This window comes from Diabrotica virgifera, chromosome 9, assembly GCF_917563875.1.
Source record: "Diabrotica virgifera virgifera chromosome 9, PGI_DIABVI_V3a".
Classification (NCBI taxonomy): Eukaryota; Metazoa; Arthropoda; class Insecta; order Coleoptera; family Chrysomelidae; genus Diabrotica; species Diabrotica virgifera.
The window spans coordinates 86,899,283-86,917,094 of NC_065451.1; positions in this window are offsets into that span (position 1 = coordinate 86,899,283).

Genomic DNA, 17,812 nt, shown 5'->3' on the forward strand with positions numbered 1-17,812 from the left:
GGAATTTGGTGATCCAATACCACCAACTTTGCCGAATTCGGATGTTTTGTGGAAAGCCAAACAAATGCAAGTTGATAAATTACTAGGTATTTCCACCCAAAAACCTCTTGATAGTCTTATCATTCTTAAGGCGACTTCTCACAAAGGGTCGATCCATGACATTGGAGCTTCTCCTTTTTCTTGATGTATTGGCTACCAGATCAAGTTGCGTTCCACAAATTTATTTGTGATAACGATCCCGACTATACTTTAACCGCTGATGCTAGTGGCGGATTTGTTTTTAAATTGCAAGCCCCTTCCGAAAAAGATCTCATGATTACAAGCAAGTACATTTTCTTGTACGTTGTCAAAATCATCAGCAAATTGGGAAATGTATGCCTTTATCAAATTTTGTCCTCCAGACATGACGCTTTCAGTACCGATTTCAGTAAGGCTTTGTTGATTGCCATTGCACGTGCATTCGCAAAATGTATTGATCTCAAAGATTATTTGACAATTTGCTATCGTCACTTGGTTTTCCATGAAAAAAAACTGCCCGCGTGTTGTTTGAACATTGATGTCAGTCACTTTATTGCGATCGTATCTCGGTGGAAGTGTTTGAAAGACCAGAGAGCCAAAATCCGTCAATTTTACTTACGCTCCTTGGCTCATATTTATCAAATGGACAATTTCCAACGAGTCCAAGAAAGTTTGACGTCCCTTTTAATTGTCGCTCTCAGCCATTCTCTTGGTAATGATGTTGATGGTGCAAGATATCCAGCGGAAACGCATTTACAGAATTTGAATAACATCATCAAAGGAATTCCGGAAGTAGTTGAGGAGTCTACCGAAAATGACCTGGAAGAATCTTCATCAGAAGAAGAATTCAGTGAAATGCCCCAGTGTTTGCTCAACTCAGACGATCAATCTTCAAAAGACTGGATATCTTGGGCCAAAAATCTCTATGAAGATGCAAAAAAAATCGGTGAAAGTATAGATGACGACTCTGTCCTGAACCTGAATCCGTTTTATTTACCAAGCGCTGCCAAAAAGATAAAGGAACTTATGTACTATCTTCCATTGTGGACACGTATCATGCATCAATCTTGTAAAGTTAATACGGATGTAAGATCTTCTTCAACTATCGAGTCGGAATTTTCACGACTTAAGAATCTTGTGTTTCCCAAACTCCCATTGAGAGTTGACAGATTCGTTGTGAAACATCTTCAATGGTTGCAGGGGGAACTGAAATTAGTTGGTTCGAACATTCCAAAAATTGAAAATTCAAAAAAGAAGTTGAAAAAGTCCGTGGACGCAGAAAATCGTTTCTTGGCCAGATCGCTGTCTACATTAGAAAACTGGAAGGGAAAAAACACAGGCCATTCTCCAACATTTGAAGAATCCAACTCTTCAGTCACTGATTCTTCCAGAGTAACTGAAGACATTTCGCATGATCAACCTTCTTCTGTATCTTTCAACACGACGAAAAATTCAGAAGAGGTTTCTTGCGTTAGTAACAATCTCGAAAATGTATCCGCTGAGTTGCCTGATAGTGACTCTGGTTCAGTGGGTAGCAATTCAGCGAACACAGATTAGAAGTTGGATAGTTCACCTCTTCAAATGTCTTCTTTTCTAAATGGTGTTCCCTCAAATTATTCGAGTTTTGATGGCTCGAATAGCTGCGTAGAGCAACAGCACAATTCGATTCTTTCAATGCCTCTGATATCTATTGAAAGTGATAGTAATGGAAGTATTGATTTGATGGTCAATCAAAAAGCTACAGTAGCTTCACATAGCAGTACTTTCATTAATTTTCCTAAACCCGCTCAGCAACAAACAAGTGACAAAACAAAATTGAAAACAAAGTCATCGAAAAAATCATATTTATCTGCATTTCCGGAGTGGGATATGACAACTTCCGTAAGTTCAATGAATATACCTATTATGATGAATGGAAATTTGTCAGAATCATTTGTCTTCAAGAAAACAAGGGTTTCAGTGAAAAACACCTGTGCATTCGACTCTTTTTTCATTTTGCTTCTCCAGGGAATGCAAGCAAGTGCTGAATTGAAAAATTTAGTTGAATCATTGAACGATGAATTGGGATCGTTCGCAGTCAATCTATTGAAATCGGGCAAGATATTACGTGAGCATTAGATTAAAAGATTTGAAATTCTTTCGAAACTTTCAATATATAAATCACAAACTGGAACTCGACATTATCAGTCATACGATTTCGCCGCTAATGTTGCTGTTTTGACAGAACATCTGCTTCCCCCAATGCTTTTCTCTTACTCAATGAGTAAAGATTGCTCTTGTGGGTACAATTTCAAGAAATCGTATACTCATGTACCAATCGATTCAGCTGCGGCAATTGGCAATCTTGAAAATCGCTTCCAATCTTCGATCGACGCTCTTCGTGACATAACATGTAAGTGTCCCAAATGCTCCAAACCTATTCTTGAAAAGAGAAATTTCGGTCCCATCTTTCTCATTGACATGTCCTTGGTTAGTATGATCGGACTCAGGTTCGAAAAACGAGTGCCATTTACCTTAGAGTCAATTGATACAAAATTACAAGTTGGAAATGAGACGTACAGACTCATAGGAGCTGTCCATTATATATCATACGGTGAAAATGTCGTAGGTCATTACACAGCCTATTTTTATAACGGTCAAAATTGGTTAATTATTTATATGGGAAATAAGCCACAATTAAAATGAAAAAAATAATTTTATTAACGTTTCGACGCCCAAATCGGGTGCCGTTGTCAAAATACTTTTTTTTGACAATTTTTTGATTTTTTTTTTGGTATTTTGACAACGGCACCCGATTTGGGCGTCGAAACGTTAATAAAATTATTTTTTTCATTTTAATTGTGGCTTATTTCCCATATAAATAATTAATCATAAAAATGCCACAAGGAAATAGCTTCAGAACAACATTAAGGTCAAAATTGGTACGAGTACGACGAACTTAATAATAAGCGTACTACTCACAAACCAACTCGAGCCATTATACCACATTTGGTACTTTACGTCAGAGTTTCTCAAGCAGACAAGACTTGTCGCCGCATTCTGGGCAAAGTTCATAGTAACAAATGTTAGATGACAATGAGTAGTATTGTTCACTTTGAAGTATTTTTTGTCAACTTATTTATGCACAGCATTGTAAGTGATTTCTATAGCAGAGCTATGTCTATTTTAGGATTATTGGATTCTTTACTTTTATTTTCAGTTAATATTTCTGCGCAAAGTATACTCTAAAGATCTATGAAAGCTGTGAATAAGAATAAGTAGACGCAACAAATGTATTAGACAAAAACTGTTTAGGTTAAGAAAAACGTAATATTTAAGAAAATAGACAAAAACTGTTTAGGTTAAGAAAAACGTAATATTTAAGAAAATAGACAAATACTGTTTAGGTTAAGAAAAACGTAATATTTAAGAAAATAGACAAAAACTGTTTAGGTTAAGAAAAACGTAATATTTAAGAAAATAGTCATGCCATCGATTCAATATTTTTTAATGTTTCATGTCAGTGAATCGATATCAAAAATTTTGTGACTTGGCATCGGATAAACAAAATGACTGAAATACTACGCTGTGATGTATCCAAAAGATAGTGTAGATTGTTATTGTCAAAGAACGTAGATATACTTTCTACAAATTTATGCAAAATGTTGTTTAAAGGTTATAAGCGTGAATAAGTATAAAACTGTTTTCTTAACTTCAAATTTCTGCAGAAATATGAATATATTAATAAAATGCATTGAAACTTATTTTATGAAATATTTGAGTTTATTTGATCCGTTTCAGCATCCTTTTTTAACGAGGTTGTTCGAGATTAATATCAAACCAGAGCAATTAGTATAACAAATAAAAAATAGAAAACAGGTTACACGTCGATTGGTCATTTGGGAATATTGACTCTACTACTCGTAAAGTAGTGCTCATTTTAGTTCAAATTCGCTCATTTAGCATTATTTTTAATGAGAAGTACAATTAGTTTAATAAACCAAAAAAATGCATTATCTATTATTGATTTGCAAATATTTAGTATAATATTGTATTTCTGTTTATCGATATTAGAGTTTGCATAACCAGCATCCTTTTTCAAGGAGGTTTTTCTAGCGCAATATAAAGCTATTACAACCAGTTTAATAGATAAATAAATATGTTGTGCATCGATTGCTCATCAGTAAAAATCGATTCTAATATTCTTTACGTGCTCGTTTTCGTTTACATTTGCATGATTTTCATCCTTCCTAATTTATCTTGAGCTAGCACAACTTGCGACATTTTCACAAATATTAATTATTACAAAATGACGATTTTTGAAGGTAATAAAATAGTGAATTGAAATATTTTTTCGTTGCTCAAGCTCAAAACTTAAACTCTATGTTTTTACGGAATTTCTCACGTGCCTTCAATAGCACAGTGGGTAGCGCGCTTCGCTATTTTCAGTTGTCGCGGAGGTCCCGGGTTCGAATCCCGGGAACGGCTTCAGAATATTTTTCTGACACAGATTTCATGGAAAATGAATCAAAGGATTATTATTAACCACTAAACTATATCTTCATATGTGGTTCATCTTTCTTAAAGAAAAAATATTTTTGCCTCCTTTTTATTTATTAAATATTTTTTTTGCCTCCTTTTTATTTACTAAATAAAAAGGAGGCAAAAAATATTTTTTCTTTAAGAAAGATGAACCACATATGCAGATATAGTTTAATGGTTAATAATAATCCTTTGATTCATGAAGGGTGCTATCATTAAGGGTGCCAAGCTCAGGGCGGTTAACAAAAATATAACGACTCTAATTTATTGTTTATGAATTATGAATAAATTATTCATAAACTTGTATAATTAAAGACAAAAATTCTTATGTAAATAATTACTAATTCGAGAATCAATATACATTAAATTTTTAGTACACTTTGATAAAAAAAGGGAATATGCATCGATTGTTTAAATGTTAATATTGTCTTACAAATTTTTTTGCTTCTTTTGATTCGATTTGCTCCATGAAAAGCTATTTTTAGTCTATAATAATATTATACTATAATAATATTAAACTATAATAATTCTCAAGTATCGTTCAATACGCATGCGGCGGCAAATCCTCGCTTTTTTTTCAAATGCCCCTAACTCGCGTACTATGACGGAACTCTTAAAAAAACTATTGAGAACTCTAGAACTCTTTATTTTCTTCCAAATTGTGCACCTGGAACTACCCTTCCGCACAAAATGGGTGCGCCTGAAATTGGCACCCCAAAATTTGTTTTAAAAAAAACGGCATTTAAACTGCAGAACTCTTTCTGCACCCCGGCGAGAACTATAGAACTCTTCAAAAAGAGCTCAGAACTCTAAAAATTTGGAAGGGTGCTATCATTAAGGGTGCCAAGTTCATGGCGGTTGTGAGAACCATGCAACCAGGGCCATTTAACCTTTATTTCTAAAAAATAAGGGGTTTAAAACATTAAATTCAACGTGGCTAAATAGCAATTGGAATTAAATTTTAAATGGTTTTTAGATGAACCTGATATTGTAAAAATGAACGGAGTAATTTTAAAAAAATAACATTTTTTGGAAAAATTTTTAAAAGATAAATTTTAATGCTATCAACATATTCAGGGGCTCATTTGATAGATATTTTAAGTACTTTAACAAATGTTTAATAAGTTTATGTTATAAAATGCAGCATTTTCCCGTTATTTAAGCTTGAATACCCAGATTTTTTTACTCGCCGAAAAAAATATACATTCAATTACATATAACTCACTTTCAGTTAACATTAAAAGGTTTTTCTAGTAAGGATTTTATTTCAATTTTTATTAGCTTCAATTTTGGTAATAATAAATTTTATGTTGTTCTGAAGCTATTTCCTTGTGGCATTTTTATGATTAATTATTTATATGGGAAATAAGCCACAATTAAAATGAAAAAAATAATTTTATTAACGTTTCGACGCCCAAATCGGGTGCCGTTGTCAAAATACAAAATATTACTAAAATAAACTAAAGTGTTGTTGCTAAGCAAAAAAAAAAAAAAAAAAAAAACTTAAAAAAATAGGAAATAAATTCAACATTTCAACAACATTCAAAACAACAAACACATTGAGATCTATTCTATCTAAAACTAAACCTAACAATGATCAAGAAAGAACAAAAAATTGCATTTATAAAATACCTTGTGAATGCGAACAATTTTATTTAGGTGAGACATCAAGACCATTAGACGTTAGAATAAGTGAACATCAATCTTATATTAAAAATAGAGAATTTGAGAGATCTCAAATATGTCAACACGCATGGGATAATGAACATAGAGTTCAGTGGAGAGATTCAAGTATAGTCCTGAAAGAATCAGATAGTAAAAAGAGAAAAATCAAAGAAGCGGCTCTAATTATGCTAAATGAAACCAATTGTGTCGCAAATTCCTCGGTAGAATGCAGTAGGATGTGGTTACCCATACTGAAAGAGGAAGTCAATAGAAAGAAAATACCAAGATTAGTAAGTCAATAATATCGAGCTAGTACATATTTTATATTTTAGTATTACTTATATATCTAGTATTATTAATAATATTTATAATTTAAACATGTTACAAGTCAGAATTTGGTATTATTTTTTGAGAGTAAATTAATGTAAGACCAAATACTTACGATGTCGGGATAGTATCACAAGGTTTTTCCTGGTTTTCCCTTGTGATTTACTATGAAGTCTCTAACGCGAGAATTTTACTGTCGTTGCATTTGGTTGTCTTTTTAAAGACATATCACATGCTATAATTTTTTATGACGGATATTCTTGAGTTGGGGTTAATTTCATGTAATCGAATGAACTATCTTTCAGTAAGTCGTCCCAGGAACGCAACTCATAAATATTGGCAATATCATTTTAAAGTCTTCTACTTTAAAATGTATAATATATGTCTGAATTGCCAATATAAATGAGTGAGATTAAATAAATTATTAGAAGAATTTTTTTTTTTTTTTTTTTTTGCTTAGCAACAACACTTTAGTTTATTTTAGTAATATTTTGTATTTTGACAACGGCACCCGATTTGGGCGTCGAAACGTTAATAAAATTATTTTTTTCATTTTAATTGTGGCTTATTTCCCATATAAATAATTAATAATAAATTTTATGTAAAAACTTATTGCTTTCGAGTTATTGATGAAAAATCGGTTAAAAACATGCATTTTTCTCAATAAAAATTAAAAATCTCAAAACTCAAAAAGTTTTGATTTATTTTAATAACCTTATATAACAAATTTTGCTTAAAATTTGTCCCTCTATCGAATTATGGGGTTATTTTCAATAATCCACCCCCAGGATAAAAGCGCAAGTTGGCACCATGTCACCTTTGTTCCTTGAGATATTCTCTAACCACTCGCCAATTTTCATGAAAATCGATGAAGGTTCAACGAAATGTCTGCTTATACTTTTATAATAAATCATTTCAAATTTGAGGCCAATACTAACTCAATGATTATTATAAATAAATCTACTTCAGACATATTTTTTTAATGGCATAGAATAGGTGTCAATCAGCCAGTCACAAGACAATGAGGTCCTCAGAGTTCCATAACAACCTCTTCTGTAGCTCTCTACTTAGCTAAAAAACTGGTATGGACTGTCTAAGTCCCTCGCCCTTTTTGTGTTTATATAGACATAGGTACATATATCAATTAGGAATAAAGTTTAATTTTACTTTAATACTCCAATGATAAATTAGAAAAATCATCCAAACCTCAAGAATGTAGGGTTAAATATAGCATTTGTAGAACAGCGTATGACAGATAATCATACATCTAATTTTAAATTGAAGGAGACATATATGTAAAAACGTAATAAAACAATAAAAGAATCTGTTTTATAAGTTAATATATTAAATAAAACTAGTAATTACTGTAATTAGTTTACTGTTTATACAAGATGGACATGATACAAATGAAGTTAGCCGAATGTTCGTCTTCTTTTTGCATAATATCTAAAACTAAACCTACATTTCAAACACCTCCACCTTAAAGATTAAGTCTTCGGGGTGGCCTAATATTACGGCCAAATTGGGAGCGGTTGTAGGTCGATGTACTATCAGACATATCTATATTATAGTTGCTACTGACTGAGCAACCAGGAGTCTGATACTCATCATTTAATACATTAACAGGTGGAGTATCTACATTATCGGGTGATATTTTATTACCTGGTGATTTTAACCCCAGCTCTAGTGATTCTAAGGGATATAACTCAGGTTCGTGCGAAGTCTTGGGATCTGATTTAGTTTTTGACAATTTTAATTGTGATGTCAGGAACATCGAAAGTCGTCATGATTCTTGCTGAATTGGTTCCAATAATATTTCTCAAAATTTATAGTTTGACATCATCTGCGGCCTCATTTTGGCCCGAGCCACCAAATAATCGTCAAAACTTACTTTCCAGAACTTCCATTCTGAAGCCGCATTCGGTCCTTGTAGATCGAAATCTGGTGGCACCTTCACGCCCATTGCCATATTCATACTTAATTTTTGTATTAGCTGTTGGGTATTTTAATTGTATCTTTATTTCCTTGACTGCGTCATGTTTTATAAGTTAATATATTAAATAAAACTAGTAATTACTGTAATTAGTTTACTGTTTATACAAGATGGACATGATACAAGTGAAGTTAGCCGAATATTCGTCTTCTTTTTGCATAATATCTAAAACTAAACCTACATTTCAAACAGAATCCACCACATTTTTCTACCACACTGGGCCCAGAGCAAGCCAAATAGAATTATATTTTGCTGACGTCACAAAATAGAATTTCATAATGGGAGAATCGACGGTTGCTAGGCAACGTGACGTACTTATAACACGTGTTAATTGAAACACCCTTCTGTTGATCACGTTTCTATTCTCAATTCAAGAGCCACAAATATTTTTGAAAATAGAAACTCTTGACAAATTATAAATAATCTGATATTGTCTGACATGAAATAACTACAATTCTTTTCATGTCAGATGTAGATGACATGATTTATGTAGATGACTTTCGATTAGCTTGTAGAGTATATTCTTCTTAAGCAAATTACAATTTTTTGTTTTATAATAATCATAAATCGACTTTTCAAATTTGAAGTCAATGTTAACCTAATGATTATTATAAATAAAAATATATATTCAGAAGTCGTCCTAGGTGTTAAAAATCCTTGATTTTCACGTCATAAAAATTCAATAAATATCGTTTCGTTAGTACTGGCTCAGTCGTTTGAATTTCACTTATTTCTATACACAGTTTGTATGATTATCATTCCGTTTTTTTTAAATATATAGCAGATACTAACGTAATATTATTTAAAAAATCTTGGTAAGATCTCCTTGATGGTTTTGAACAAAACTTGATAAACCTGAAACTGGATACAAAAAACAATACAAAAACAACATAAACAACATTTAATGTTAATAATACTTTTATACATTAGATTAGGATTTTGAGTACTATTCGCCAATGTCTCGTTTTTCTTAACACGTGAGGCTATTTCTGCTTTTTAATCCTGTTATCATCTACTGTATATTCATCAGTGTCGATCCGATAAAAAGACCAAACTTAAAATTGCATCTTCGGCAGAAAAGCTTTTGTGGCATGCTGAAACTCAAACTCCATGAGGTGTTTGTAAGTTCTCCTTAATAACCAAAAATCCATTTGTATGTATCCAGACATTGTTATGACACTGCTTCTGCTGTTAACCTGAAAAAAAAAATAGAATTATTAGAGTAAATCGCCATCTATGTAGGTTTCAAAATAATATTCAAAAATGAAGATTACTGTAAACATGATCTGACTAAATGTTAATCTTGATTTATCAGCAGACTTTTGAAATTTCTTTATGTGTTTTTAAAACATTTCGTAATTTTAATAACTCTTGATCTTCACTAATGGTTGAAGGAGTGACGAATGTATGGATTAAGAAGCATGAGCCATTCCCAAGATTATTGTCTATATCTAGCTTATATGAAGCAGAAGCTTCATAAAGATTCGGAAATGCTTTTTTTGAGTTTTATGTTAAGGATATTTCTTTGCTATCGGTAGAATAAAAAATTAATTATTATATTTAGTAGGAATTGACCATAATTTCAACTGAAGATGGGTTTAATTTGATTTTTAGATTTCCACTTCGAAAAGTTTTCTCGGAAATGATATGATATATTGAAAATAATATGAAATAAATCAAATGATGAATCACATGATGAATGAAGTGAAAATCAAAATCTAAAATTAAAACGTAGTTTTAACTGATAGTTCCTGACCAAATTATTATGGCCACTAATCATATTCAAAAATGTTATATTAAACCTTTTTATTTTGGCATAAATATAGGCCTAATAGGAAACATGCGCATTTTTTTATTACATAAAGATTACATACATAAATGTTTAGTTTTGTTTAAAAATGAGATTTCCAAAATTTTACGCTTCAAAAACTCATAACTTAGAAATACAAATTTAAAATCTTCTGCGATAGTCAAATAGTTCAAATGACCCGCGACGTCACATAGTTTAACTATATGGTTATATTTGGGTATATTCCTCTTCTTCTTTAGTTTATTGGCCTCCACCTACTTGGGTATTTGGCCAGCTCATCGTCGCGGAATAAGGGAAAAATATTTATATTCTAATGGCACTTATCGTATGTCATTGCAATATACCAGTTTTTTGAGATTGGAGTTTGATACAGTTTTTGAAGGAAAGGAAAGAAGGTTTACTATGGAAAATAAAATGGAGTTTTGTAAAAGTACAAGTTTTCTATGAATAGTTCAAACGATCAAAAACACTTGTGACGTCACATAACTGTATTTTCTACTGACGTTTATAATGTCTTTAAAATTATATATAATTTTATTTACTTTGTTGGTGCAGAATGTAAACATTAACCATATAACGTCACGACGCGTTTTGGGCTAGTTGCTTTAATTTGAATTTAGAATCATCTTTAGGGACCAAACGGAACAAAAAAAAAACTTTTTTATCTTTGATACATGTTTTAAATTATGTTCTGTTGTGATTTATAACATTTTTTTTCGAAATTAAAATTGTATGCAAGTTCCCTATTGTGTTTATGGTTTAGTATCTTGATCATAAAATAATCTACTCTTTAACTCTTAAAAAATAACGAGAGGACCACATCAGTGTTCTATAAAAAAAATAGAGATGTGACGAATACATATTAATAATTCACGAATACAGAATAATAAAAATTATCATTCACTTTATTCAATTTAAAAACTATAATGGTCATCAGCAAAAATAAAATTAGAGACGTCAAACTGCTTATCAAGAAAACACGAATGGATCGAGTAAAACAGTATACCTATCTTGGAACAATGGGATCATTTACAGGAAGTAAAATGTAGAATAGAGAAGAATGGGATCACTCCCAAGAAATAAAATGTAGAATAGAGAAGACTAGGAGTGCATTCAAGAATACGGACACTCTTTAAAAGCCACAACATTAATCTGGAGATAAAAGTAAGGCTGCTACGATGTTATATCTTCTCAATAGTATACTACGGAGTTGAATCCTGAACAGTCACTGAAGCGATGGAGAAAAAAGCGATGGAGAAGGCTTTGAGATGTGGCTATACAGGCAAATCTTAAGGATATCATGGACGGACCAGATAACCAACAAGACTAGATAACCTACGAAGAATGGGTAAGAAAGAGAGGTGGTGTATATGATTAAAAGGAGAAAGTTAGAATATCTCGGACACATAATGAGAAACGGCACTAAGGACAGATGACTGAAGACCGTGCATAATTCGCCAATGTACTTATGTACATTGGAAGTTTGCATATGATGTCGATATCATAACTACGCTGGGGTGTAAAATTAACCGGACACCTTAAGAATGGGTCATTTTTGATGTCTTGAATTTCCTAAATAGACTATTCAATATGTATTTTAGAAAGAAACTACAACGTTAACAGGGTTTTATTGTTTCATATAGTCAATGGACCTCTAAATATGAAAAACCTGCAGAGTGCTACCATTTAAGGGGGTGCGTTTTTGAGAAAGGGGTGAATTAGTCCCTAGGCACAGGGCGAATTACGGTGAGTTCTATGCACTTTTGGTGCAAACACGTCTACAGGAAAATTGTTCTAGGTTAAATCTGCTATCGAAGCATCATATTTTAAAGTCATAAATGTTTTTTACAAAAATATATTCAAAAGAAAAGCAAGAAAAAAACACGAAAGATATCAATTTTGTTTTTTGCCCCATAACTGTTTTCCTCAGAAATATAGGTATAGGCCTTGCTTCACAGAAAAAAAACTTCCATCCTTCCTCTTTAAAATGGCGTTTAGTAACAGTCTCTATGATTTATAGTTTCCAAAATATAATTTTTCAAAGTTCGCAACTCACAGCGATTTTGGCCCATTTTCCTTGTTATTTCTCAAACATTGTTCGGTAACTTTTTTCTACGTAACTTTAGGTATATACAATGTTACATTTAGTAGAAAGAAAAGCCAATTACCTTTAAAATGATGTATTGTAGAAGCATGTATGACTATTTTTAAGCCAGATATGGTTGATGAAAGTTTTATACTTTTAATTTTATTTTTGATACATTTTATTTTTCATTATAACTATATTTTTAAATTTTTCATTATAACTTTTTTTATTGTATATTTAGGTATATACATTATACAATAAAAAAGAAATCTTATTTTCTTTACTTTAAAATAGTGTATTGCAAAAAAATTGTAGGAATATTTTTAAACAAGATATGTTTTTTCAAAATGTGACAAATACAGATGCAATAGGTCCCACTACGTAAGTTGGAACCATATGGAAAACTTTTTTTCTACGACTGTTTCATAACATGCTCATTATTCGCTATTTTTTAATAGATAATAACACCCATAACTTTACCCGTGAGTAATATTTTATTACTCACGGGCTGAAGTTACTCACGGGTCATTACTCACGGGTTGAAGTTAGATTCAAGTGGTGCATGGCACTTTTAATATACCTATTAGCAAATAAAATTACTTAAACTTGTTTATTTAATAAAATAATTATTGTAATTTATATCTAAAGGATTTTTAACTGTAGCAATGGTTTAGTATATTTTTGACGTTTAAATTTCAACATTTGACATTTTAAGATTGACGTTATTAAAAGGTAAATATAAACAATCGGTATTAATCCCGTAGAAGGGCTTACGGATATGAAATGTATATCAATTAATTCTCTTTGACTTACTGTTGTAATGTCTTATTTTTAAAAGCCACCGCCATTCCATGACACTAATGACAACTGTTTACTGTTTCATTGTTTCATAAGCTCAAGGAGGTTAATTCTAACAGTGTAGCCATAGTTATATAAAATATGTTTTCTTATGAAAAATAAAATCTTTCTAGTTGATCATTATATTTTTCTACTAATCCAAATAAAAAAGTTCGTAAGAAAAGTATGGTATTCTACTTGCATGTAATGGCTCTCACTCTGATGAATTACGACACTCGCCTACGGCTCGTGTCGCAAACTTCATCGTCGTGAGTAATAGCCATCATTACATGCTCGTTGAATAATATACTATTATTATTAACTTTATAAAAAAAATTATTCTTTATAAAATGATCTTCATAGTCTAAAATTAAAACCTAAAATTTTATCAATATTGTACAAGGTATGTAAAAAATATGAATTTCGTTCAAGAGTAAAGTACCTTTATATTTCACAATATCGAAGAGTGTTTAAGAAAAGTTATTTGGTATTAAAAATTATGTTATAATATGCAATTATATTCTTCAAATTAAAAAAAATTTAAAAATTTAAAACTTTTTTCCAATTACGGATACTGTTGGATATCCTACGGATATTTTGTTTAAAGATAGTCCTAGAATTTTTTGCAATACACCATTTTAAAGTAAAGAAAATAAGCTTTTTTTATTCTCCAAAGTATATACCTAAATGTACAAGAACAAAAGTCATAATGAGCAGTTATCATTAAAAATATCAGAAATCATTAAAAGTATAAAACCTTGAAAAAGCATAACTTGCTTAAAAAGAGCCGTAAAGTTTTATACAATAGACCATTTTGAAAGTAAATGACTTCTCTTTCTATTGAATGTACCATTGCGTATACCTAGAAATGCGTGGAAAAAAGGTACAGAACAATGTTTGTGAAATAATGGGGAAAATGGCCCAAAAATGCTGTGAGTGGCGAACTTTGAAAAATTCTATTTCGGAAATTATAAATCTTAGACGATTTCTGCCAAACTCCATTTTAAAGATGAAGAATAGAAGTTATTTTTCGCTGAAGCAATGCCTATACCTATATCCTTGTGGAAAAAAATTATGGGGCAAAAAACAAAATTGCTTTCTTTCGTGTTTTTTTCTTACTTTTCTTTTGAATATATTTTTGTAAAAAAATTGACCATATGACACAATAAAATCCCGTTAACGTTGTAGTTCATTTTAGCTCTCTTATTTTGAACATAATCAATAGCCTAAAACCTGTTGTCCGATTTAAGTGATCTTTTAATATGTTATAGCCTTATTCTTTAAGCTCTCTTATTTTGAACATATTCAATAGACTAAAACCTGTTGTCCGATTTAAGTGATCTTTTAATATGGTATAGCTTTATTCTTTAACAATATCGCAGTAATAGTATTGTTGCTAAACAGTTAAATTTTCATTGTATATCGGGTGTACCAATCAAACTGTGTTTTTTCTCAAAGTTCGCATCACCCTGTGGAATATTCTAGCATTTATAAAATACTGAAATTAAAATCCAACAATAGCCTCATGTTTTCTTAATATTTTGGTTTTTGATTAATTCGCTTACATTAGACCATAAAAAAAGTTAGGTACTTTAACAACTAGCCATGATTTTCATCAATAGAGGGTGTTTTTAAATAAGTATGGCAAACTTTAACGACGTTCTACACCTTCGGCAAAGAATTAAGGATTTGCATGAAATTTTAGTATGTTATAGTTTACTTAAAAAAACTAAGACTTGATTTTTTTAAAATTGTTTTACCGTGCCGTTTAATTACTATTAAGAGTCAAAGTTAAGTTTTAACATGGGCTCTTATGGGAATTCTTAAAAAGTTAATAACTTTTGACCCAAATTTACGATTTTTAATTATTTGTGCTTAAATTAAAGGTTTTTTTGTAAGGAATAACATATTAAAAATTAGGATTGTTTACCGTACCATTTATTTTTAATTTATTTATTATAATTAATTCCGTAATTTATTCCGTAATTTCCGTCATTTATTAGAATTTATTTTTATAAAGTATTCAATACTGAAACATGATTTGAGTATTCTGCTATAAATGCATTGTTACCAACTTTTGCTTGCATATAAGTTTCCCCCCCTTTCCTCTGAGAGGCATACCCCGCAACGAAGTTGTAGAACGTCGTTAAGGGAATTCTGCATGAAAAAATTATGACAGTTTGCTTTATAAACGGTATGTCCGCAAATGCTTCGTTGCCGAGATAGGGGGTGTTGAAATTTTTCTTACAAACTGACGATTTATTTATTTCTTTAAAACCGGTTGAGATATGCAAATGAAATTTGGTGGGTTTTAAGACGTAGTTATTGCACATTTCTTGACATACAATAATTAAGAATTTAATATTCACCATTGGCGCGCATACGGGTAATATGACGGCTCATATTACCCGCATGTACGCCAATGGTGAATATTAAATTCCTACTTGTATTTCAAAAAATATACAATAACTACCGTCTTAAAACCCATCAAATTTCATTTGCATATCTCAACCGGTTATAAAGCAATAAATAAATCGTCAATCTGTAAGAAAAAAATTCAATACCCTCTATCTCAGAAACGAAGCATTTGCGGACATAGGTTTATAAAACAAACTGTCATTATTTTTTTATGTAGAATTACCCCTTGAAGTTTGCCATGCTTATTTAAAAACACCCTGTATTGATGAAAAACATGGCTAATTGTTAAAGTACTTAACTTTTTTATGGTCCAACATAAGCGAATGAATCAAACAGAATGTTGAAAAAACATGAGGCTATGGTTTGTGTTTTAATTCGAGTATTTTATACGTTCTAGGATATTCCACAGGGTGATGCGAAGTTTCAGAAAAAAAAACACAGTTTCATTGGTACACCCGATATACAACGAAAATTTACCTGTTTAGCAACAATATTATTACAGCGATATTGATAAAGAATAACGATATAACATATAATCACTTAAATCAGACAACAGGTTTAGGAAATTCTAGACATCAAAAATTACCCATTTTGAAGGTGTCCTGTTAACTTTGCACCCCAGTGCAGAAGAAGTAGAAGAGATAAGATCGAAGCATTTAACTTTATGGAAAGGGTAACACAAAATATTGGCTTAAAAATTAATGAATTGAAAACAAAAAAGATGAATTTAGGCAAATCAACCCAAATGAAATATCTACAGAAATAGGAGATCATGATATTGAAAATGTGATCCAGTTGGCTGTCACTATCCTCAGTAATGCCAAAAAGACTGAAAGAAATGGAATTTACTATTTTTGTTGGCAAAGGGCCACAATTTTACTTTGTAACTAAGTTTATTGGATATTTCGACTTCCACTTCAGAAAGCTTTCTCAAACTACAAAACATTAATAAATTAACCTGTTCGCTACTAAAGGGCTACTTAAGTTTCGTCCTCGTAGACCATAGTTAGTTAAAGGACAGTGCAATCTCCGCCTCACGGGTGAGACACTGGTCTATGGAAAAAATCAATGTGGGTAATTTGAGCCGCTTGGTAGCGAACGTGTAAAACGAAACTTGTTTGTGACTTGACAAAAATTCGGTGCCACCATACACAGTATATTAGTGTGCAGAGTTAGCCAATTTTGTGGCTTATTTCCAGCTAAAATAGTAAATTGATATGAAAAAGTATTAATTTGTAAAATTAAAATAAAAATTCTTCTGATTCATCCGTCTTATTCACTTTGTAAAATGATTTGCCTCTGTACACAGGTTATACAATGCTACCTAAGTAGACCGAAAGCTATAGTAGAAACATGATGGTAGACTGCGTATTACAGTAGCACCAAAAATTCTTCTAATAATTTAATTTTATCTAACTCATTCAAATTGACAATTCAGACATATACATTTTAAACTAGATGACTTTAAAATGATATTGCCCATATTTTTGCGGAATGAAATCAACTTTAACTTAACAAGTCTCTTTTTCTTCTAATGGCGCTACAACCCTTTGAGAGTTTAGACCTGCTGAACAATGTTCTTCCATTCTTCCCTGTCGGTTACTTTCCTTTGCCATTGCCTGATGTTAATGGTTAGATCTTCCTCTACATTGCCTATCCATCCTTTACAGGATTTTAACTTTAAAAATACCCATCGCAAAAAGATCATAGCATGGCATAGATCATAGATTTGTCTTTAAAAAGACAACCACATGCAATGGAGAATTTTACTGTCATCATTAGGTACATGTGGTTGTCTTGTTAAAGACAAATCACATGCTACAGTGCCGGCAAAAAAAATTTTTACATTGCCAAATAAATCACCCAATTTGAAGACAATTTGCATGCGTTCTGTCTGCGCTTGGAGGGGAGGGTAGGGGAGGGGGATAGCGTACTTGCGACGGCAATTATCTGTAGTTTACGGACTGCTGGCTTATTTAGGGTATTCTGCGCATTTGCACTGTAAACAGTTGGCTTTGTGCGGGTAGTCAGTGTTAAACTTCTTCTCATTTACCGCGTAAAGTTTGAGATCGTCAAATGCTAAATTGAACTGACAAATATGGGTCGAAAAAAGCTCACAAACGAGGAGAAGGTTTGT